The following is a 23,812-nucleotide window of genomic DNA, read 5'->3' as shown; positions in this document are numbered from 1 at the left end:
CACACAATACAAACATGGAATACACCTATACACAAATGAGCCAAACATTAAAACCTAAACAAATATATATTGTTTTGTATTTTTTTTATTTTTTTTATAAACATATCCTAAACATCAACTTCCAACCCACTAAAAAACCTACCCACCCATATTCCCACCTATCAACAACTCACTATTCAAAGATTAAACTTACTAACACTAGACTAACCTATCCTTATTTTACAACCTATCCTAACCTATTCTAAAGTAATAATCTATAAAGTCAACATAGAAAAAACAGGGGAAAGGCTAAATGTCAGAGGGAGGGCTATATCTGGGCACTAATCCAGTCTACAGACTGCTGCAATGTCTACATCTTCTGCCTCAATCTAGCTAGTTCATTCTTATGTCCAGCCATCCTTTGTTTCAGGACCACAAGGTCGTTCAGGGCCTGGATTTCAAAATCTGATCTCAGTCCTGGGGTCGTGGTCAATGGCTGAGGTGCTTGGACCAGCTGAGCTGTTGATGTGCCCAGAACTGTAATTTCTCCTCCAGCATGGTGCAAGTCCACAATTTGGCTGGTGCTTCCCCTAGGCTGTCCTTGTTGGTCTTGAGTTCTGTAATTCCAGATCCCAGCTGCCTTTTCTTCCATGGCTAACCTTCCAATGCACCTGAAGGTCCTGGCAACATACCTGATGTGACAGTACCACTTTAATCTGATTGCATAGGCCTTCTCCTGCCTTCTCCTGCTCAGCAGTCATGTTTTCTGGCGGCAAGGAAGGAAATATGTATCGGAGAATGCTGAACTTGTACATGTTGTCATCGATAATACAAGTCCGAGGACCGCCAAGTTGGAGGCGGCGGTCGTATAGCCATTACCAGTCAGACACCCAAACAGTTGACATCTGATGTTTAAAGTATGAGTCTGTGTAATGGCCATTTGAAGAGTCTGACCCAATCATAAAGCCAAATCAGCAGACACCGAACACATATATCACAACTGATCATACTGCTAGTTGGATCTACAAAGGCCCATATAGCAGATATAACACATCCATACTCAATCACTGAGTGCAGTGTCGGAACACACATATTACATCATGGTCCACTTACAATACCACCTTTTAGACTGTGCAATATGACATCTCCACCCTCATATACCATTCCAGAAATTACAATGCCTGTCACAGAGCCCACACAACACCCTTCTTAGACGGTTAATGTCAGGATCCATTTGGCACATATGGATCGACGCCACTGCCTGTACACCACTTACACATACCACTATTACATTAGCCAGCCTGGGGAGACTTAATGCAACAAGTGATTCACATCTACATGCCATGTGTCATGTAATAGGCCAACCTCTCCCAATCTGTACAAGCAGAAACATCAGATGTGCCCTTAACTTAACATTAGGACATGATATAGGCATTAACTCTGCAATGCAGCATATAGTTAGCGCATCGTCATACATCCCATATACATACCATGGGGACATATATCAGATCTGGCTATGGCACTTACCACCTCAAGAACCATCCGATTGGTTTAACGGTTACATCCCCACAAGTATTACACCTAGGAATGCATAATGTCTGTGTAGAGATGGGGCCACTCACCTGAAAAGCAGGATGTCTGCAGGGGCGATGGTTTGCCTTCTGACCTCCTAAAACACCTCTTGGCACTTCCTGGTGGACACAGAAACCCTGGCAGGTGTCCCAAAAGGAAAGGGGGAGTGGAAGAGAAAGAGACAAACCACTGCCACGTCTTGCTGGTACAGCCAGTCACTGTGTATCTTCGGGGGCAGGTCGTTGTTGACAGAGTGATAGTAGGGTTAGTACACTCATCTTCCTTGAAACTGAATCTCTCTTTCTGATATGGGCACAGGAGCAGTAGAAGAACACCTGGATGCTCCAGCACTTTTCTTGGATAATAATAACTGTTGGCACAATTAATAACAGTGCATTACCAAAAACCCAAACTGAGTACCATAACAATAAGTACTGCAACACTAGGGGTGGCCTCACAGAGATTCACTGTTACACACTAGAATTAGAACTGTGGTTGTACTTTTCATGCACAAGAAAGACAAACAAGGGCATTAATTATGTCACATATACCTTTCCTGCATGCATAGGTTTAAAGTAAAAGGAACAAAAACAATCCAAGAAATACAAATGTCCATTTTGGGTTTAAACAGTTAGAGTGGCACAGTTTGATTTGGTTTCACTATGTGTGTGAAAAACACTTCAAAAGTAAATTCTTCAAACCTGAAATACAGGCATGAATGACACAATTTAAATCCAAGAGTTATGCTATTAGAGAAAGAAAAGTCACGTAAATGCTCTTTTAAAATTGCACTGTCACTTTTTATAGTACTTGAGCTCAAGCAGATTTCCTGAAGCACATTTAGGCAAGCAACTACAATAATAATGTAGAATGTTCACAAATGCATTTGTCTCTTCAAGATAAGCACTCTGCCAAAATACGAGGTCTGAAATACACCAGCTGTTCTAGGAAACCGCGGCGCTCAAAGAACAAACTCCCTGGAAAATACTAGTCACTTAGCTGCAGTCTTTTCCGGAGTGCTGGAGGAATGCCTGGTGTCAGCTGGTACAGGAATGAAGAAAAGAATTACCTCAAAAGTCCTGAATACGAGGATGACAGCAGGGGATGGACTGACAAATCAGATGTTGAGATCAGGAAGCAAAACAAAGCCAAGCAGGGAGGCATGCTTCACTCTTCTATTTATAGACAATCAGGAAAGCAGTTGAGTTTCCAAATGTGGATGAATCACCATGCCCAATTAGAAGCACATGTCTACACCACACCCAATTAGAAGCACATGTCTGCACGTGCTCACAATAGCAAACAAGCATTGGTAAAACAAGCATTGAGAAAACCAATTGTGTAACAGAGCACATTATGTTTTCTTAGAAACATGAAGGTTTAACCAAGAACAGAGATATTATTTTACCATAATCCCTGGGGATGCTGACAGAAAACGTAGGAGGCACCTTGGGGATTCCTGACAGTCTGCAACCATACCTCTTCAATTGTACATGTATCAGAATCCCAGTTTGCCTAACTTCACATACCCTACAGTCAGCAGATCACCTATATGTGCCAATACAGCTATCAAATTAGTAATCCAGTCCCATGAAGGCAGTATCTATTTTGAAAATGTAATGGCAGCCCCACATTCATTCAATACCATTACCAATACATGATGTATTTAGTCCCTATGATAAAACTAGAGTCACACAGTAGCATATACAGGTATGCTACACAGATGGCAGTGGACTGACACCTCAGAGCCACAAATGCAGATGGATGGAGCCGATGGAGCTGGTCATACTCCTACTCAATGGGTGGAGAAGTGTGGCACAATGGTTAGAGCGACAGACCCTGATGCAGAGATCTGGCCTGGGACCAGGGTTCAATTTCCACCTCGGCGGGTCTGGGGCTCAATTCCCTTGGACCAGATAATTCTCAACTCAGTGCCTAATCTAATTAATGGGTCCCACTCTGTAACTCTGGGCAATAGCTTGCGTAATCTCCACAATGGCCCCAACAGTGCTTGGATGCCTGGCTTCACCCTGGGGGTTGCCCAGGAGTGGGCGCCTCACAGGGAAAAGCTAGGAGGGGTTCCCCGACGGTATGCGTACAGCACCTTGAGACCCTAATGGGTGAGTAGTGCGCTGTACAAGTGCGAACTTTACAGTTTGTGAAGTTTTAATGCTTAGGGTGATAATAATACTCACATCCATTGCAAATGCTGGATGGTCTCATACATGTGCCTATGTTATTAGACAATCTCCACATTCCAGACATGGAGAGGTGTAGGAATGGGAGATGAACATCCACTGACACATCTGTTTATACTCAACCAGGGTGCATAATACCCATTTTCAATAGACGAAACACAGGATGTCATTACAACAATGTCACTTTGCCTGCAGTGAGGCACCTAATTCCTATTCAGCCCAGCCAAGTCCCAGGATACAGTCAGTACTCACCCCCTTGTGGCTACTGTGCTGCCCTCAAAAACCCATCCACCTCAGGGTAGGCCACTGCCAAAATGTGGGCCATTAGGGGGGTCAGGGTCCAACATGCAACCCTCCCTCATTGTGACGACATCCCCAGCTGGGCTTCTGCAGTCTTCTGGGCCCAGTGTCTTAGGCCCTCTCACCACTCTCTGCAATGGGAGCTCCACTGACTATGGACCCCCAGGGTTCGCACTTGTCTGATAATGGCGCGCCAGATCCCTTTCTTCTGGTGGGCGTTCACCTGCATAGATGACACAGATAGAAGGATAAAGTCAGGTACACATGCTCCATTCCAACAGCATTGGACAATACACATCTGATTTACCAAGTGCCCACACATGCCCTTCCACTTGCCTCACAGTCCTCAACTCCATGCCCCAGCATGCTTGTACTACCTCCACAGTAAATGTGCCACTTCCACCATCACACACACACCCCCCTTTCACACATGACTATGGCATTGGGCTCACCTGTTCATCTGCTGCCCTATACAGCTGTCCATAAAGGGATAAGACCCCGTCCACAAGCTTCACCAGTTGTTCTGGGGTGAAGGCTGGGGCCCTATCACCTGCAGGACGTGGCATGATGGCTCCCAGAGGCAGCACACAGCAGCTCACGTCGTGGAGGTCTTGCTTGCAAGAGTGTCAGAGGTCAAGTGAGCAAGGCTGCAGAAAAGGGCAGCCACCACGTACAGAACCGCCATCACCGGTGATAGACAGTAATGTTACCCAATGAGAAGATGCATGGCGGTTGCAACCCGCCTACGGCCATGACAACAAACAACTTAGGTCACTTCCAACTGTCCTTTGTAGCAGGCCAGGCGGCTGCCTTTTTATGCACATATCATGCCTTGCTGTTCCTAAACAAGTGTGTCATACATATTTATGTCCAAACTGCGGAGTAGGGCTTTGTTGTGCCATCACAGTTTGGCTAATACATGTGACATGCATGTAACAGTGACGCTTCTACATCCCCATAATGGTATGTGTCTATATTTGCTGTCCATTACACTACCTGTTGGTTTAGGGGGCCATATCCACATAGCATGTTACATACAAGGCATTTGTATTTGTTCAAATAAAGGGACATATGCTGTTAATTTCCCTTTGTTTCTTACCTAGCTGTGATGGCCTCTACGTGTAATAAAGAAATACCTGTGATTCAGCCAGACTTTTCATTAGAAGGAGTGAATCGGATGTCCACAACAGGTGGTGATACTTCTCACCAGGTTATTATGGATCTTTGATTCATGCGAGGGATTTATATTATCTATGAAGGGAACAGACAGCAGTGTGTTACGGTTAAGACACAACATTAAATACAATACACTTTTAGTAAACAATACACATAATCAATACCCAACAATTGTGCACACTCGCCTTGTTTGCTTTTTGCTTTTTCAGTTCTTTGCAGGAAGACTAAATAGTCTGATTAGTCCCAGAAAGTGTAGAAATGTTAGTAGCTACGTTGCAGGACTAGTCCTAAGGGTAGGCTTTTTGCAGGAGCATTATTCTGTGGTTTCGTAGGAGCATTAGTCTATGATTTCGCAGGAACATAAGTTTATGCCTTTAAGTTCATAACACTTTGAGATTGCTAACTGCAATATACCCAGTACCTGCTTCCACCTGGTTATTCTTGTTCTTTGTTCTCTGACAGGTTGTAAATGAGCGTGTCCAATCTTGGAGATATCAATCAGGACTTCTGGTATCTTGATCAGGTGAGTTGCAGGCAAGCAGAAAGTTACTACTCCTGGACTGAGACTGCAGCATGGCCCTCCTTCCCAGTGGTGAATTCCTGAGGAAAAGCACAGTTGAGTGCACAGGCATGGCTTAAAGATTCTACCAAGCCAGACCACACCCTAGCCTCACTGAAGATGGCTGCCGAGAAAACAGAGATCTCAGGAAATCTCCGCCAGCAATCTCAAAAACAGAGCAGCATTAGTCCCAATAATCAATATTTATGACAATCATGGAAAAGAGGTAAACATTTTAAAAAATGATAAGAAACAAAGGTGGTCATTACAACCCTGGCGGACGGTGTTAAAACGGCGGTAAAACCGCCAACAGGCCGGCAGTAAAAAAATTTGAATTATGACCTTGGCGGAAACCGCCAACAAAGACAGCCACTTTAACACTCAGACCGCCACGGTGGTACAGACAAACAGCGCGGCGGTCACCGCCAACAGACAGGCGGAGGACCATGTACCGCCCACAGTATCACAACCTACCAATCCGCCACCTTTTCCGGGGCGGATTCACCGCGGATAACAACACGGCGGAAACAGCCATTTCAAAGGGAAAACGCTCACCTCTACACACTCCACGAGGAACGAGGGCACCATGGAGCCGGAACTCCATATTCTCCCTGCGATAGTCTTCCTGCTCCTATACGAGGATCATCAACGCCGGCGGCGAAGACCACGGTGAGTACTGCACCTACGACATAGGGGAGGCAAAAACACAGGGACACACACAACCAACATCCCAACCCCCACCCAACCCTCACCCACTACAACACACACACCAATGCATATCTATACATTACAGTAACAACCCCCAAACCCCTCGGAAGAATGCAAAGACAAAAGGAAATGAGTTGAACCATTGTAATATATCAAAATACAGTAAGCAAATATATACATATATGTATACACATTAAACAAAATATACACCACAATTAGTAGTGCAGGTATTGCACCATTTATTGTCCGTGGACCACTGGGCCCAAAATGCATGGGCGAGGCCCACACAAGATACCCGATCAAAACGGAGGGAACACTGCAGGGGCATCAGATAGAAATACAACAGGCACCTCAGGGGGAAGGGAAGGGGGGGAACCTCAGCCAGATGAGTGCACGACGCCAGATCCACGAGGGGGCTCCATGCCCATTGATGTATCCTGGGGAGTGCAGAGCCACAGTCTCTCAAGTCTCTGCAGTGGGTGGGTTGCCCACTGTACCATCCTGGGGAGTGCAAAGCCACAGTCTCTCAAGTGTCTGCAGTGGGGGGGTTGCCCACTGTACCATCCTGGGGAGTGCAAAGCCACAGTCTCTCAAGTCTCTGCAGTGGGTGGGTTGCCCATTGTACCATCCTGGGGAGTGCAAAGCCACAGTCTCTCAAGTCTCTGCAGTGGGTGGGTTGCCCACTGTACCATCCTGGGGAGTGCAAAGCCACAGTCTCTCAAGTCTCTGCAGTGGGTGGGTTGCCCACTGTATCATCCTGGGGAGTGCAGAGCCACAGTCTCTCAAGTGGATAACAGTCTCCACTGGTTCTGGAGGGGGCTTTGTGCCCAGAGTGCTTCATCCTGCCAAGGACAGACGGAGTGGATGCAAGTATCCACTGGTTCTAGAGGGGGCTTTGTGCCCAGAGTGCTTCATCCTGCCAAGGACTGAGGAAGTGGATGCAAGTCTCCACTGGTTCTGGAGGGGGCTTTGTGCCCAGAGTGCTTCATCCTGCCAAGGACTGAGGTAGTGGATGTATCTCGCCACTGGTTCTGGAGGGGGCTTTGTGTCCAGAGTGCTTCATCCTGCCAAGGACAGACTGAGTGGATGCAAGTCTCCACTGGTTCTGGAGGGGGCTTTGTCCCCAGAGTGCTTCATCCTGCCAAGGACTGAGGAAGTGGATGCAAGTCTCCACTGGTTCTGGAGGGGGCTTTGTGTCCAGAGTGCTTCATCCTGTGCAGGACAGACGGAGTGGATGCAAGTCTCCACTGGTTCTGGAGGGGGCTTTGTGCCCAGAGTGCTTCATCCTGCCAAGGACTGAGGAAGTGGATGTATCTCTCCACTGGTTCTGGAGGGGGCTTTGTGCCCAGAGTGCTTCATCCTGCCAAGGACAGACGGAGTGGATGCAAGTCTCCACTGGTTCTGGAGGGGGCTTTGTGCCCAGAGTGCTTCATCCTGTGCAGGACAGACGGAGTGGATGCAAGTCTCTACTGGTTCTGGCGGGGGACTGGTGCCCAGAGTGCAGCACACACCCCGTGATGGTCCCAGTTGCGTCACTGCCCCTGCCGCAAATGGGCTAGCGGTGCCTTCCATGTCGGTCTTTGCCCTGTTCAGCGGTCCCTGGCCTGTTCAGCGGTGCTTGAGTTGCCAGTGTCAGACCTGTTCAGCGGTGCATTCCATGGCGGTCTCTGCCCTGTTCAACGGTCCCTGGCCTGTTCACCGGTGCTTGCGTTGCCAGTGTCAGACCTGTTCAGCGGTGCATTCCATGGCGGTCTTTGCCCTGTTCAGCGGTCCCTGGCCTGTTCAGTGGTGCTTGAGTTGCCAGTGTCAGACCTGTTCAGCGGTCTATTCCATGGCGGTCTTTGCCCTGTTCAGCGGTCCCTGGCCTGTTCTGCGGTGCTTGCCAAGGCGGTCCTTCATTGCCCAGCAGGGCTGTGGCTGGTGGGCCTTCATGGGTCAGCTGGGCTGTGGCTTGCGGGGCCCTCCTGGCCAGCTGGGCTGTGGCTGGCGGTGGCCTCCTGGCCAGTGACGATGGTGTTGGCCTCCTGGGCAGTGACTCCGGCGGTGGCCTCCTGGCCAGTGACAATGGGGCTGGCCTCCTGGCAGTGACTCTGGCGGTGGCTTCCTGGGCAGTGACGATGGGCTAGCCTCCTGGGCAGTGACTTTGGCGGTGGCCTCCTGGGCAGTGACTCTGGCGGTGGCCTCCTGGCCAGTGACGATGGGGCTGACAGTGGCCTCCTGGGCAGCAGGGATGATGGAGGTCTTCTCCGCAGTGCTGCTCCTCCCAGACTTTGGAAATTTCTTCTTCCCCTTCCCCACCTTGGGAGGAGTCACAGCTGAGTCGACACTCCCCCCGGGACCCTTGTTAGCGGCTTTGCTGGCTGGAGTCTTCCCCCTCTCCCGCCGGTCACTGTCCAACTTCTGGTGCTTCACAGGCGGGGGACTGGCTGTGCTGTGGCTCCGTGCCACACTGGCTGTCCTGGTGGCCGGTGCACTCCACATACCTGTAACAACAGGCACCACTGGTCCCGGGGATTTTTTGGCTGAGGTGCTAGTACGGGACGTATGAGTTGGAAGGGGGGTGGGAAATAGGTTAAGGGGGGCTAGGAAAAGTTTTTGGGAGACACTGGGACGGGTAAGTGGAGGGGGTTTGGGAGTGGAGGAAGAGGTGGTGGTTGTAGGAGGTGTAACTTTTGTCGATTTGGGTGCAGGTGCATGGGCTGGAGGCTGTCGTGAGGTGGATGGCTGTTGGGTGGGTGTGTGCCTGCGTTTGTGTATCTTCGGAGGGGGCGTCACAGACACACTGGGAGAGGAAACAGGGGACGTGTAAATGGTAGTGGGGGTGGTGAGTGCATGTGAGCGGGGTGTGGTGGTGGGTGTGCTGGTGCGGGATGTAGTGGCTGTAGTGGTAGTGCATGCAGGTGTGAGTGTAGACAAGACTGGGAGGGAGGAGGGAGGAGGGGGACATAGTGGAGGCAGTGGATGTTTGTGTGTCTGTATGTGTGTGATGCTTGCATGAGTGCCTGTGGGATGTGTGGTGCTTATGTTTGCCTGAGCTTCCCTTGTGTGGTGAGGTGTTTGCAGGCTGGTCTGATGGTGTGCTTGGGATAGGCTGGGGTACAGGGGATTGGGTCTGGGTGGAGGAAGTTGGAGGGGGAGGCTAGATACAGGGACAATGGCTGCCATCAGTGCTGAGGCCAGAGTTTGCAGGGTTCGATGAAGGACAGCCTGACCAGAATGAATGCCCTCCAGGAATGCATTTGTGTGTTGGAATTCCCTTTCTACACCCTGGATGGCATTCAAAATGGTAGACTGCCCAACAGTGAGGGACCTGAGGAGGTCAACGGCTTCCTCACTGGGGGCAGCAGAGGTGACAGGGGCAGGGGCTGAGGTGCCTGGGGCGAAGGTGATGCCCACCATCCAGGGTGAGCGGGCACGGGGCACACGCTGAGGGGCTGCTGGGAGGGCAGTGCTGGTAGGGGGGGTGGCGGCTGTACCTGTGGAAGTGGGGGGCACAGATTTTGCCGCCACCACAATGGAGCTCCCATCGGAGGACGAGTCTGTGTCGCTGGTTGCAGATCCTGTGACCGCCGTGGTGCTCCCCTCGCCCTCCGTCCCACTGGTGTATTCTGAGTCTGTGGTGTGGCCCTCCATGGCCATGTGGGATGCACCTCTGCCTGATGATGCTGATGCACACAAGAACAGGGAGACCACAAAAAGGGGGGGGGACGACAGAAGAAAGACAGGTTGAGTGCATAGCTTACTGCTACCATTGGTGGACAATACAGACACAGCAGCCCCCTGCACTATGTCGCGCTGTTGGGCTCTACAGATGCAATTCCTGGGATATGGCCTACATGGCTATGGACGACATCTGCACACATAGATGACACAGGGGCATGAATACCTGTACTTGGCACTCTACAGAGGTGGGTGGGGTGCCACATGGCCTGCATTACGGAGGGGCCTAGCCTACGGAACTCGCCCTGGCCTAGGGAAACCCTCAGCCCTCCTCCCCCACCCAGACACCTTAACTGCGCGCAAAGTCCGCTGAATTATGTTGTACTCACCCTTTGTGTCTGCTGTGATGCCCTCAAGCGCCCATCCAACTCAGGGTAGGCCACCGCCAGGATCCGGAACATCAGGGGGTCCATGGTTCGACGGGCACCCCTCCCACGTTGGGAGGCCATCCCCAGCTGAGCCTCTGCCGTCTTCTTGCTCCAGGGGCGAATGTCCTCCCATCTTTTCCGGCAGTGGGTGCTCCATCTGTGGTGAACCCCCAGGATCCGGACGTCCTTGGCGATGGCACGCCAAATATCCTTCTTCTGGTGGGCACTGACTTATATGACATGTACAGGGGAAGACGAGAAGTCATTACCAACTGCACCGTCTAAGTGAGTGGCCCACATCCCTAACCTTGCCATGTGGCACATGCATTCACAGTCCTTCATGTACGCAGAACTGTTCCCCCTTCATTCGTACAACCAGCCCTCTTCACACAGGCATAGCCCATACAACGTGCTCCCTGTGTACTTACCTGTTGGTCTGGAGGACCGTAGAGTAGTGTGTACTGGGGAGGACCCCGTCCACGAGCTTCTCCAACTCCTCTGCAGTGAAGGCAGGGGCCCTTTCCCCAGATGCACGAGCCATTGTCTCTTTCAGACAGAGGTCACAGCAGCACTTGCAGTGTAGGTCTTCTCCTGTCGAAGATCAGGTATTGAGTGATTGAACAGATAGAAAATGGCGGTCACGTCCGCGATGGTCACGTTCGCGGCGTTGCGTACCATCACCGCGGGCGTACATCGTCATTGCCTCCTGGGACCCATAGGGTCCAATGTTAACCAATGCAGCTTTGCGCCGCGGTCTTCGACTGCCTACCGCGACGGTGTACAACGCCAGCGCAATTACCTCACATCCCACTGTCGCACTTTAGAGGTCAGGCAGCCGCCATTTCAGGGGCCCACATGGCCTAATTACCAACTGCGTCACACAGACCTAGGCCTTGTCTCACAACACAAATACAGGCCACATTTTGTGTATGAATGGTGTTCTGTGTAGACTGTGGGTACATACTTCTGAGTTGTTTGACTCTGTGGTCGCTGTTGTCCTTCCTAGGCACCGTCTGCTGGGACATGTGAGGAGATGGCGGAATCCTCCGGTGTACCGACCGCTGGTGGACCTGTCAACAATGGAGGAAAGAAGTTTGATCATCACCTACAGGTTTGACCGTGCCACAATCCATGAACGGTGTGCCCAGTTGGAGCCTGACCTGATGTCAGCAATCCGCCATCCCACAGGAATCCTCCCTCAAGTGCAGGTGCTATCAGTGCTCCATTTCCCTGCAAGTGGGCCATTTCAAACAACAGTGGCCATGGCATCAGGGATGTCCCAGCCTATGTTTTCCAACGTGTTGTCCAGAGTGTTGTCTGCCCTGCTGAAACACATGCGGAGCTACATTGTTTTCCCTCAGGTGGAGGGTTTGCCTACAGTTAAAGGTGACTTCTATGCCCTTGGACATATCCCCAACATCATAGGTGCCATTGATGGGACCCATGTAGCTCTGGTCCCCCCCCACAGGAGTGAACAAGTGTACAGGAACCAGAAGAGTTATCATTCCATGAATGTACAGATGGTATGTTTGGCAGACCAGTACATCTCCCAGGTAAATGATATGTTCCCTGGCTCTGTGCATGACGCCTACATCCTGCGGAACAGCAGCATCCCTTATGTGATGGGTCAACTCCAGAGGCACCGTGTGTGGCTATTAGGGGAATCTGGTTACCCCAGCCTGTCATGGTTACTGACCCCAGTGAGGAATCCCAGGACCAGGGCAGAGGAACGCTACAATGAGGCCCATGGGCGGACTAGGAGGGTGATCGAACGCACCTTCGCCCTCCTGAAGGCCAGGTTCAGGTGCCTCCATATGACAGGTGGTTCCCTATTCTACTCACCAAAGAAGGTGTGCCAGATCATCGGGGCCTGCTGTATGCTTCACAACCTGGCTTTGCGACAACAGGTGCCTTTTCTGCAGGAGGATGGTCCAGATGACGGTGTTGTGGCAGCTGTGGGGCCTGTGGATAGTGATGAGGAGGAAGCAGAGGAAGAAGTCATTGACAACACGGACTCAGTCATCCAGCAATATTTCCAGTGACACACAGGTGAGAAAACATTCCTGCCTACTACAAGTACTTTCACACTTCTATCTCTATCCTGTCTGTCGATTTCAACCAGTATATTGTCACTGAGTTGTACATTTCCCTTACGGTTTCACAGGTGTGGTTTCCAACGTGTGTCATCTGCTTAGATTCCTCATAGACTTGAGATGTGTGACATAGGTATGTTGACATTACATTTGAAAACGTATTTTGTCACTGTCATTGCTAATACACATTTTCGAAATCACAGACTGACTCCAGATTGTTTTGTGCTTCAAGGGTGTTTATTGAAGTGCTAAATATTGGAGGGGGTTGTAAAATGGTGAGGGGTGATGGTGGAGCAATGTCCATGGCAGAGTCCAGTCTCACAGGTGCATTGCCCATATGGACATAGGAAGTGGAGCTGGGGCAGTTCCAAGATGGACAGGGTTACAAAGTGGGACAGGTGGATGACAATCAGGGTGGTCTCATTTCTTGGCGGGGGATTATGGCATCATGCTCTGTCTTGTTCCTGGATCTCAGGGACCGCTTGCAGGGTGGTTCTCCATCTGCAGGGGTGGGGTGCTGGTGTGGTGGTCCTGTGGTGGTGCCTCCTGTCCACTAGCGCCGGCGGAGGTGGTGGGCAGTTCATCGTCCGTGCTAGTGTCAGGGGCCCCTTGGAGTGCCATTGTGTCCCTCCTGGTGTTAATTATTTCCTTCAGCACCCCTACGATGGTGCCCAGGGCGGAGCTGATGGTTCTGAGTTCCTCCCTGAACCTCAAATACTGTTCCTCCTGCAGGTGCTGGGTCTCCTGAAACTTGGCCAGGAATGTTGCCATTGTCTCCTGTGAGTGGTGGTATGCTCCCATGATGGAGGAGAGGGCCTTGTGGAGAGTGGGTTCCCTTGGCCTGTCCACCCCCTGTCACACAGCAGCCCTCCCAGTTCCCCTGTGTTCCTGTGCCCACTGTCCCCAAGTCCCTGTTGTTGTTGGGGTGGTGGGTTATCCTGGGTTCCCTGTAGTGGTGGACACACAGCTGATTGACGTGTCCTGGGGACGGAGGTATGGGCCCGCTAGGTGGGTGCTGTGCTGGTGTTACCAGAGGGTGGAAGGTCTGTGGTGGGCTGTGCCTGTGTGAGGGGAACCGACTGTCCCGAGGCCCACGATGGTCCGGGCTGGTCATCTGGATCCAGTTGGACAGAGCTGCTGTCATCACTGTGGGCCTCTTCTGTGGGTGGGGTGGAGATGTCTGGACCCTCCTGTCTGGTGATGTTTGGTAGGGGTCCTGCAGGGGTGTAAAAGCATGATTATTGCATCTGTGTGTGTCATGGTGTGCAATGGGTGGGTGACCGTGTACCCCAGGGCTAGCATTCTTGTGTGGGGGCTAGTGTGATGATGGTTGAGGTGGGTATGTGCAGTGGGCATGCTTTAGTGATGGGTGTCCATGCTTTGTTTTTGCATGCAGGGCTCGGTGTAGGGATGGGTGGTTTGTGTTATTAGTACATTTGTGAGGAGTTGGAGTGATAGGGGAGGAGGCGAGGGGGGGGTCTGTGATAGCATGCAGGTAGGGTGGGGGATATGATAGTTAAGATTTGACTTACCAGAGTCCATTCCTCCACCGACTTCTGCGAGGCCCTCAGGATGCAGAATAGCCAAGACCTGCTCCTCCCATGTTGTTAGCTGTGGGTGAGGAGCTGGGGGTCCGCCGCCAGTCCGCTGTACCGCGATGTGGTGTCTTGAGACCACGGAACGCACCTTCCCCCGTAGGTCGTTCCACCTCTTCCTGATGTCGTCCCGATTTCTTGGGTGCTGTCCCACTGCGTTGACCCTGTCCACTATTCTTCGCCATAGCTCCATCTTCCTAGCTCTGGAGGTGTGCTGCACCTGTGATCCAAATAGCTGTGGCTCTACCCGGACGATTTCCTCCACCATGACCCTGAGCTCCTCCTCCGAGAACCTGGGGTGTCTTTGCCGTGCCATGGGGTGGTGTAGGTGATGTGTGGGGTGGTGTGTGTGGTGATATGTGTGGTGATATGTAGTGGTGTGTAGTGTTTTGTGCGTGGCAGTTGTGTGGGTGATGGTGTTAAGTGCCTGTGGCTGCTAGTTTGTTGATGGTGGTGTCTCTCTCTGGCTTTCTCTCTGTAATGGTGGTAGTAGGGGTTTGTGGGTGATGTGGGTGTGTGTTTTATATTGTTTGGGTGTGTGGGAGTGGTGTGTGTAGGTGTATCAGGTGTGTGTTTTTTAAATTGTCCAATGTGGTGGTGTTTTGGAGATGTGTGTGTATTTTGAGCGCAGCGGTGTGTACCGCCAATGGAATACCGCGGTTGAAAGAGCGCCGCGTGGATTCGTGGGTCGTGATAGCATGGGCGTATTTCTGTTGGCGGTGGAGGTTTTGTTTTTGCCAGTTTATCACTGACCTTTGGTGTGGCGGACTTGTGTGGGTGTCTGAAGTTTGTCGGATTTCGAGATGTGGGTCGTAATAGCTGTTCAGGAATTCCGCGGCCGCGGCGGTGTGTTGGCGGTCTTCTGCACGGCGGTAAGCGGCTTTTACCGCCAATGTTGTAATGACCCCCAAAGTGTTTCTTCAGCAATCAACACTGTACTTTACAAATTACCAGATCAAGGGAACACATAATGCTCAGGGGAATACAATATTACAGAGCATGCAGTATTCAGGGGCATATAGTGCTTGGGGGCATGTGGATTCTGGGAGACAATCAGGAACATTGTGAGGGAGCATGGACATGACAACCATTATAATACTGAGACTGATTAGGAACTATGAGGTGGTATCACATGGAATGGTACACATGGTCCACCTAGGGATTTCCTGGGGTTTGATATGCAGCATGCAACAGGGTATATTCCATGGGCAATAACGTATGTGAAATGAGTAATGTCTAGCAAGTACAAGTATTGTGCCTCAGCATTGGTTAACTGATATGGCAAATACACAAGGCCACACACATTGAGGCATAGCCTGACTCTGTGCCAGGAAGTTAAAACACAGATGGAGGGTGGCCAGTTACCTCCCATTAAACAGACCTTTTGGACACTTCTCCAATATTGACTAATGGAAATACCAGGAACCCTATTACATGGCTCATGTAACAAAAATCAAGCCTTACCATGGGGGTCGTTACATATCCTAGAGCCTATCCATACATGTCAGCAAGGATTATTTTCTTGATACACATCACCTAAAACCATAACCATGTAATGAGTGCGTGCATGCATGATATAGAACTCTTATTGATACGTACCTTGTGCTGTATCTTGCAGGTATTCTCCAACTATGAATCAAGGGTGACAGGTTTGGTAGAAGCCAGTAGGGGTAATGCCACTAGTAGGTGAACTGTGTAATGAGCTGTATGCTTGTAGTCGTTTACACATTGGCTTTTATTTACAAAATCACTGCAAAGGCATGATCATGTGTCTAATATAGGACATTGGGTATTTGAGACCATGAGTCAGGCATTTAACTGCATTACTATGTGTAGACTGGCGACATTTGCTACAACAACCTATACCTATCATGTCTGCACTGAGGCAGGAATTCTCACTTCCTGTCAGGACCTGCCAGGCAAAATGTCCATACATTGCCATGTGGAAAACTACACCAGCAATTTGCATCAGATAGGCAGACTGAAGATGAACCGTCCAAAGACATATTCAAACAGAAGGGCATATTTATACTTGTTTTGCGCCAAATTTGTTTATTTTTTTTTACACAAATTCAGTGCAAAATGAACTCCATATTTATACTTTGGCACCAGACCAGTTTAGCGTCAAATTTATGGAGTTAAAGGGATTTTTTTGATGTGGAAACCTACTTTCCGTAAATGAGATGCAAAGTAGACGTTCCTGTGCAAAAAATGACTCTATGGTCTCAGTGTCATATTTATCCCCCATGCTAAAATTACACACGGGGGGAGGAGGGGTCAAAGCTTGCTTTGCACCATTGTTAAGCTCCTGGGACAGGGCAGGCGTTAGAGGACATGTGGGCCTATTTCCATGGTGGAACACCATGGAATAAGCTGACAGTTGCCCTCCCCATGGCACTGGGTGTAATGGCCATGCCCAGTGGGCCCTGGTCCCCTGTGCTGGCCATTGGGGTGGTGGGCCATTGGGGTGGTGGGCATGACTCCTGTCTTTTCTAAGACAGGAGTCATGTGGTATGGATGGTTTCGCATCAGAAAATGACTTCAGGCAGATTAGAGTCATTTTTTTTACTCTAACCTGCCTAATGTCATTTTTTGGTGCAAAACCCCCTTCTTTCATACTGCCAGCCCCAGCCAACTAATGGGATTTTTTTACGCTAGCACCATTCCATATATATGGTGCCCGCCTGGTGTGTATAAATCAGGGCCAGAGTTTCACTCACACATCCTTAAAACCATGAAGGCATTTTGGAAGATGTTCCTCTGTCACCCAATCTCACATGTCAATGATATGCAGTACTCTGAGGGATGCTCAGATAAACATAAGGCTGGATCACAGTTGCCATCCGGCATGATAAATGTTGCCTAAGCGGTGAAACAAAGTAAATGATTACTATGGACAGTGTTCTTACACACTCACAGCAGCACAAGGGGATAAGGCATTTGGGCACTGGGCTTGCTCTAATAAATGATACATTTTAACTTTGTCCCCTCATAAAAACATATGCAGCATCTATCCTAGGCCGGATTGTTCTGTGGGAGCCCTGCAGAAAAAGTATCACTAGTTTTAAACCTTAATTTTTCCAAAAGGCCGAACAGATTTAGGACAAATCATAAAACATGCTTTTTGGATAAATATGTAACCTTTTTTCAAATTTGGTGTAATTCTGTTTAGCTATAAGTTTCTGTATTGTAATCTAATTTCTCCTGTGAAAACTGCTTGAGGAAAAATGTTTTTGGTACTCCACCTTTTTCTTAGCTGCCCCTTCACAGTTCAACATGAAACTTTCCTATTTATGTAGGAGAGGAGGGCCTGAGGCTCCCCAATCCTTGATGAGACCCCATGTAACCTATTCCCACAGAGGCTGATAGTTTACCTCAAAGAGAGGGGGCATGTGCCTCCCTTTGCCAAGCCTGCTTGAGACCCCAGAGATGCCACTCGCCGGGGCCAATACTTTATTTAAAGGGGAGGGGGCGAAAACCCTCATCATGCACTGCTTCTGATTTTACATATTACATCACTTGTGGCATGTTTTCTGACATCATCAATAAAATCACTGAAACATCTGTAATTACTTATTGATGTCAACACTGTGCATGGTACAGGTGCAAGGTATAGTTACTTTAGGGCATGAGTTAGAGTTAATAAAGATAACTGGTGAATTTCAGTGGTTTTCACCGAATGATAACGTCGTTTTGAATTTTGATTTGTTTAGTGAAAATATATATATATATATTCACCAAAAGAAATGTTAAAACAATATTAGTCAAGTGAAGATCTATGTTAAAACATAACATTTGCAACTCAAACAACCACTGAAAATCACCAGTTACAGTTAAATGAAGTAGCCATAACTTGCACGCTAGGCATGCACTAATTATGACCTCACATATGATCAACCTTAAATATTACTTCACACATGGCATGTTCTTTGCTGTTATTGATAACATCACTGGTGATATATGAAAGTACATTATTAATGACATCACTGTGCATGGTGAGTGCATAAGTTATCTTTCTTTAACAGAAGAAATGAAATCCAGTAAAATTTTTAAGTTTACAATTATACATTTAAACTTTTCTCACCTAACTATAAAGCCAACTCATTTTTTCAGTGAAAAAATATGTGTGTGTGTGTGTATATTTATACCTCTACATTACATATATATATATATATATATATATATATATATATATATATATATATATATATATATATGAGAAAACTGTGATTGCAGAAGCCCCCTAACTTTTTTGCCCCAATTTTTCACGTATGTTGGTATTTTCCGGACTCTGATGGTGCTCTGGGCACTGCTAAACAGTCCCAGGGCCAGTGCTCTGATGGAAATGATTATGCAAATTACGGTAATTTTGATTAGCTGTGTCAACCTACCTACAAATCCCTAATATAAGGAAGGGCATGTAGGTGTAGGGACCCCAGCATAGGTAGTGCACCCATAGGTGCACTGGTGTGGAGCCCGGGATCATTTTAAAGGAAGGCCTGCCTTGCTGGCTGCTTTTAAGTTCACATTAACCCCAAATTTGACTATGGAATTAAAAGTACTTCCAACTACCTAATCATTAAATACAAGTCACCCCTAAGGTGTGCCCTAAATGCCCCTAGGGCTGTGTACTTCGTAACCATAAGCAGGGACCTCATAAAATATTTTTTATGAGCTCTGGTAAGGGAAAATAGCCACATTTGTTTTTCCCTCATTGTAGTGAATGGGCTCCATAGGCTAAAATAGGGAGACTTTATTTTTAACTAATAAAGTCTCAAAAGGAGCCAGATATGTCAAGTTCAGTATCAAATTGATTGTTATAATACATCCAACAACTTGCCATTGATGAATTTAATATACCTAGTTCAGCGAAAGAGTTTTACAATTCTACATGAAAGTTGCCAACTTCCGATTTGTAGTGCCCATCTCTGATGTCTGTGGTGCCCATCTCTGATTGGCCAGCCTCTGGCAGCCTGGCCAGGTTGTCTTGATGAGCTGTGAAGTGGCTTGGGTTGAACACAAAGGAAGTGCCTTGGGGAGGAGATCTGCCTCAGCAGATGGTAAAACAGGATGGGGAGAGCAGCCAAACTGGACATGAAAGGAGGGAAGGACATTTGGAGCAGCTCAGGACCTCCCCCATTTCCTGCAAACCCAGACAGCCAGGTGCCTCCTTGATGAGATTAGGAGAGAGCAGGAAAGGGGTATTTTAAGGAATTTTAGGCACACAAGTGGGTGGAATCAGCCTGACCTAACCTTCAACACTGAATTTCTTCCATTTTGGATTTTTAAATACCAAAAGAAGAAGGAATGCCCTGCTGGACACCTGACATACACCTAGGCACTGCACTCTGAAGGACTGCATCAGCTGTACAACACAAAATGGCCTTTGCCTGGCTTCAACAGGTTCAAGAAGGGAGTCTCTGTTTACTACAGGTAGAAGCTAACCAGGGTCCCCTTCATCAAAACCTGAAGAAAGTGACCGGCTGTCATTTTTGAATTTGAGACTTGTGCTTTGTGGCAGTTGGATGCCTAACCCTCAAGGAGCAACTCAGAGCTTATGGAACCTTGGGGTGAGTCGTAGACTCCGAAGGGACCTTCAATGCCTTCTGAAAGAAGATCCAGAAGTTTGGAGAAGATTGGCAAACTTTTGGGAAAAAGCTCCATAAAGAGACCGACTCGACCTCATGAGCCAAGCCAGCTTACGTCAATCGTGAACTGGCCTGACTTACAGGTTCATCCCACTGAAAAGCTCCAGAGCCCAATCCTTCTTGGATTTCACCAGGGGCTCTTTGAAAGGTAATCAGCTTCCAGTGGAGGGTCATTGGGAAAAGCTCCAAAAAAGTGACAAAGTCCGAACCTAAAAAGTTGACCGGGAATTCCTGTGCAGTGTTTCTGAGGAGGGCTCAGGGATGTCAGATCCAATTTCAGGTTCGGCCTGGATGAAGATTTCCGTCATGAAAAATCATTTAAATCTGAAGGTAGAATTCTTCACCAAGGTCTCCTGCGATGGGTATCGAAGAGGGCTCGAGGGAGGTCGGATTGGTTTTCTGACTTTGTCCCAGTGAAGAAAATCTTCAAGAAAAAGTCTATGGGGCTCATTCTGAGCCCGGCGGGCGGCGGGAGCCGCCCGCCTGGAGGGAGCCGCCAAATGACCGCACCGCGGTCAAAAGACCGCGGCGGCCATTCAGACATTTCCTCTGGGGCCGGCGGGCGCTCTCCAAAAGAGCGCCAGCCGGGCCAGAGGAAATGCCCCTGCAACGAGGACGCCGGCTCAGAATTGAGCCGGCGTAGTTGCAGGGGTGCGACGGGTGCAGTTTGCACCCGTCGCGTATTTCAGTGTCTGCATTGCAGACACTGAAATACACAGTGGGCCCTCTTACGGGGGCCCCTGCAGTGCCCATGCCATTGGCATGGGCACTGCAGGGGCCCCCAGGGGCCCCGTGGCACCCCCTACCGCCATCCTGTTCCTGGCGGGAGACCCGCCAGGAACAGGATGGCGGTAGGGGGTGTCAGAATCCCCATGGCTGCGGAGCGTGCTCCGCAGCCATGGAGGATTCCCCCGAGCAGCGGGAAGTCGGCTCGTGGGAGCACCGCCAGCCTGTTGGCGGTGCTCCCGTGGTCGGTGGCCCTGGCGGCCGGTGTGTCCGAAGATAAACTTTTTACTGAGGCCTCCAGCTCACTGTAGCCAAGCAGGGCTCCATCTTGGTAGACCTGAAATTTTGACTTTGCTCAGGTTGAGGCCGACTAGATAGGCAATTTTTGTTTCTATGCGCTAAAAACATTTATTCCTTAAAACATTCATATCTACATTTCCCCTTATCCAATTTTATTCATTTTGGTGTCATTTTAAAGATAAAAATATAATCTATTTTCATAAGTTGGAGTTGGATTTCTATTGTGTTTTGTGTTTTACTTATTTACTGTTTGTGATTTTTAAATGCTTTATGCACCCTTCTCCTAAGTTAAGCCTTGTCACACATTTCCAAGCTACCAAGGGTTGAGTTGGGAATGATTTACTGAAACCTGACTGGACATACTGGAGGTTAGAAGCATATTGCTAAGTGTAGGTACTTACCTGCCCTTACCAATACACCACTTTCCAACAACATATATGAGTGTATAGATACTTATATATATATATATATATATGTGTGTGTGTATATATATTATGTATACATACACATATATGTGTGTTTGTATGTGATGGACCTGGCCCATTTACAGGGTCATTCCCCAGACTTTTGCGTCCTTATTTTTCTGACCTTTGTTGGCTGATGTTATGACTTGGAGCACTTTTTCACTGCTAACCAGTGCTAAAGTGCATGTGCCCTCCCTTGTAAAATCGGTATGATTGGCTAATAGCTAATTGGTATATTTATTTTACCTATAAGTCCCTTGTAAGGTGGTATCCCTATACCCAAGGCCTGTAAATTAAATGCAACCGGTGGGCCTGCTGCGTGGCTTGCGCCTCCCACTGAAGTAGCCTGTCAAACCTATCTCAGGCCAGCTAGCGCAGGGCCTCTGTGCGCAGTTTTCTGCCACAGGGTCCTGGCATCTAAATTTACTTGCCAGGCCCAGAACTCCCCTTTTACTACATGTAAGTCACCCCTAAGATGCGCTCTAGCTAGCCCTATGGGTAGGGTGCCATGTATGTAGAAGGCAGGACATGTGCCAGGTTGCGTGGCCTGTCCTGGTAGTGACAAACAGCCTAACCTGGAGTCTCACTGCTGTCAGTGATGCCTTCTCATAGGATTGCATTGGAAATGCCCTGCCTTATGTATAAGGGGTATTGTCTGATTTATGAGGGGTAGTGTAGGCATTTTTGGTATGGTTGTGATAGTGATAACAAATGCTGCTTACTGGTGTAGGTGTATTTTTTATTACTATCACAGAAATGCCACTTCTAGAAAGTGCGCAATTTTCTGTGCTTATGACTCTGGTGTTTTTGCAGCTTGCCTCCAATCCACATCTGGGCAGACTGACAGTTGGGGTTTTGTGCATACTTTTCAGACAGCCTGTACACAGGGAGGGTGGAGGTGTCACAGAGGTGCATCTACATATTGTATAGCCTTCCTGGGCTGAGAGAAGGGAGAGGCGAGGCACACCTGCATTTGTAAAGGCTGTGCCCTGACCTCGCACAATAGGGTCATTTAGCCCCCACTCATTTTTGGTGCCTGTGCTGGAGGAGAGAAATGGCACTCCCAGAACCAGTTGTAACTGGTTGGAACCCCTCTCCTCCCCATTGTAAAACACACTGTAAACTTAAAATAAGTATAGGGGAATTTTCCCCACAATTTAGACATTCTTTGGACACTCTTGGGACTTGAAACTGGACACAAGACGCTGCTGAATGAACTCACCAGGAAAACCTGCTGCTCCTGTGCTGACCTGTGACCTGCCCGGTCACTAGGAGGAACTGCCACCATCTGCACCCCTTGTGCTGGCCTGTAGCTGGGCCCACCAGCCCTGTGCTCCTTTCTGCTTTCATTGTTCCCAGGGGCAGGGTGCCATGGCCCCTGACCCCTGTAATTATCTAGAGCATGAGGAGTGCTCCAGCGTCGTGAGGGTTTGCGTTCATTGTTTGGCCCCCCTTTGAAAAGTGCTGCTTGCCATCACCAGGATCACCGCCACAAACTGGGCTACAGATTTGGCCTTAGAGCTTTGAAAAGTGCTCTTTTGATGCCCCAAATCCCTGCCGCAGCCTGGGCATCATATATTTGCGTTCCTTCTAGTGCCCCCGGGGCACAAGCAAAAGGTTAACGGAGCAAGCGTGCTCCTATTGGCGTCCCCAGGGCACGGTCTGCTTCTGGGAGTGCCCCCTGGGCACCAGCTCCCTCCACTTCTGCTACAATCACCGCGGCGGCCCGGGAATCAACAGAAGCACTTGCGCACCACATTGGGTGTGGGCGACTGTGTCTTCACGGGTCCCAAGAGGGGCCCGATCTCTGTATTTGAAGTAGCAAGACTTGGGGGAAGGTGAGGGGAACACCCCCTTCCCCTGGTCTCTGCCGTAGGAGCGGGACGCTCCTTTACAAACCGGGCAGCCTTTAATTTGTTTATTAGGATGGGGAAGGGAGACCTTGACGGAGGTCCCTTCCTTACGCCCCCATACTTACCTGTTGTTCCTCACCTGGCCCCCACCCCTGTGCAGGGTGTGTGGAGGCTGAGGGAGGCCCCCACCAAGCTTGCAGGTCCCAGGAGGGGCCTGTTTACCGCATTGGAGAGGGTGCAGACCACCCCTCTCCCCCAGGAGCACCACGTGACCCCGTTGTGCGCATAGAAGCGCTGGGGGCCCCCATGCTCCTCTTCTAGGCATGAGGAGTGCCTCTTCTTCAGGAAATCAGGTACTTTTTAGGAAATATTGGCTCAGTGAGCCTAGTATGAACCTTGTTTTTTTTTTTATGTTCCTACCTGCTTTCATGACATTACACATATGTGCTGATGTTCCTTTTATGGGAACGGCATGCCGATATGAATTTTTTCATGACTTGTGACATATTCTCTAATGTTCCTTTTATGGGTATTTACGAGGTATTCATGACAA

Source organism: Pleurodeles waltl, chromosome 10 (genome assembly GCF_031143425.1).
Source record: "Pleurodeles waltl isolate 20211129_DDA chromosome 10, aPleWal1.hap1.20221129, whole genome shotgun sequence".
NCBI lineage: Eukaryota > Metazoa > Chordata > Amphibia > Caudata > Salamandridae > Pleurodeles > Pleurodeles waltl.
This window is presented reverse-complemented; position numbering follows the sequence as displayed.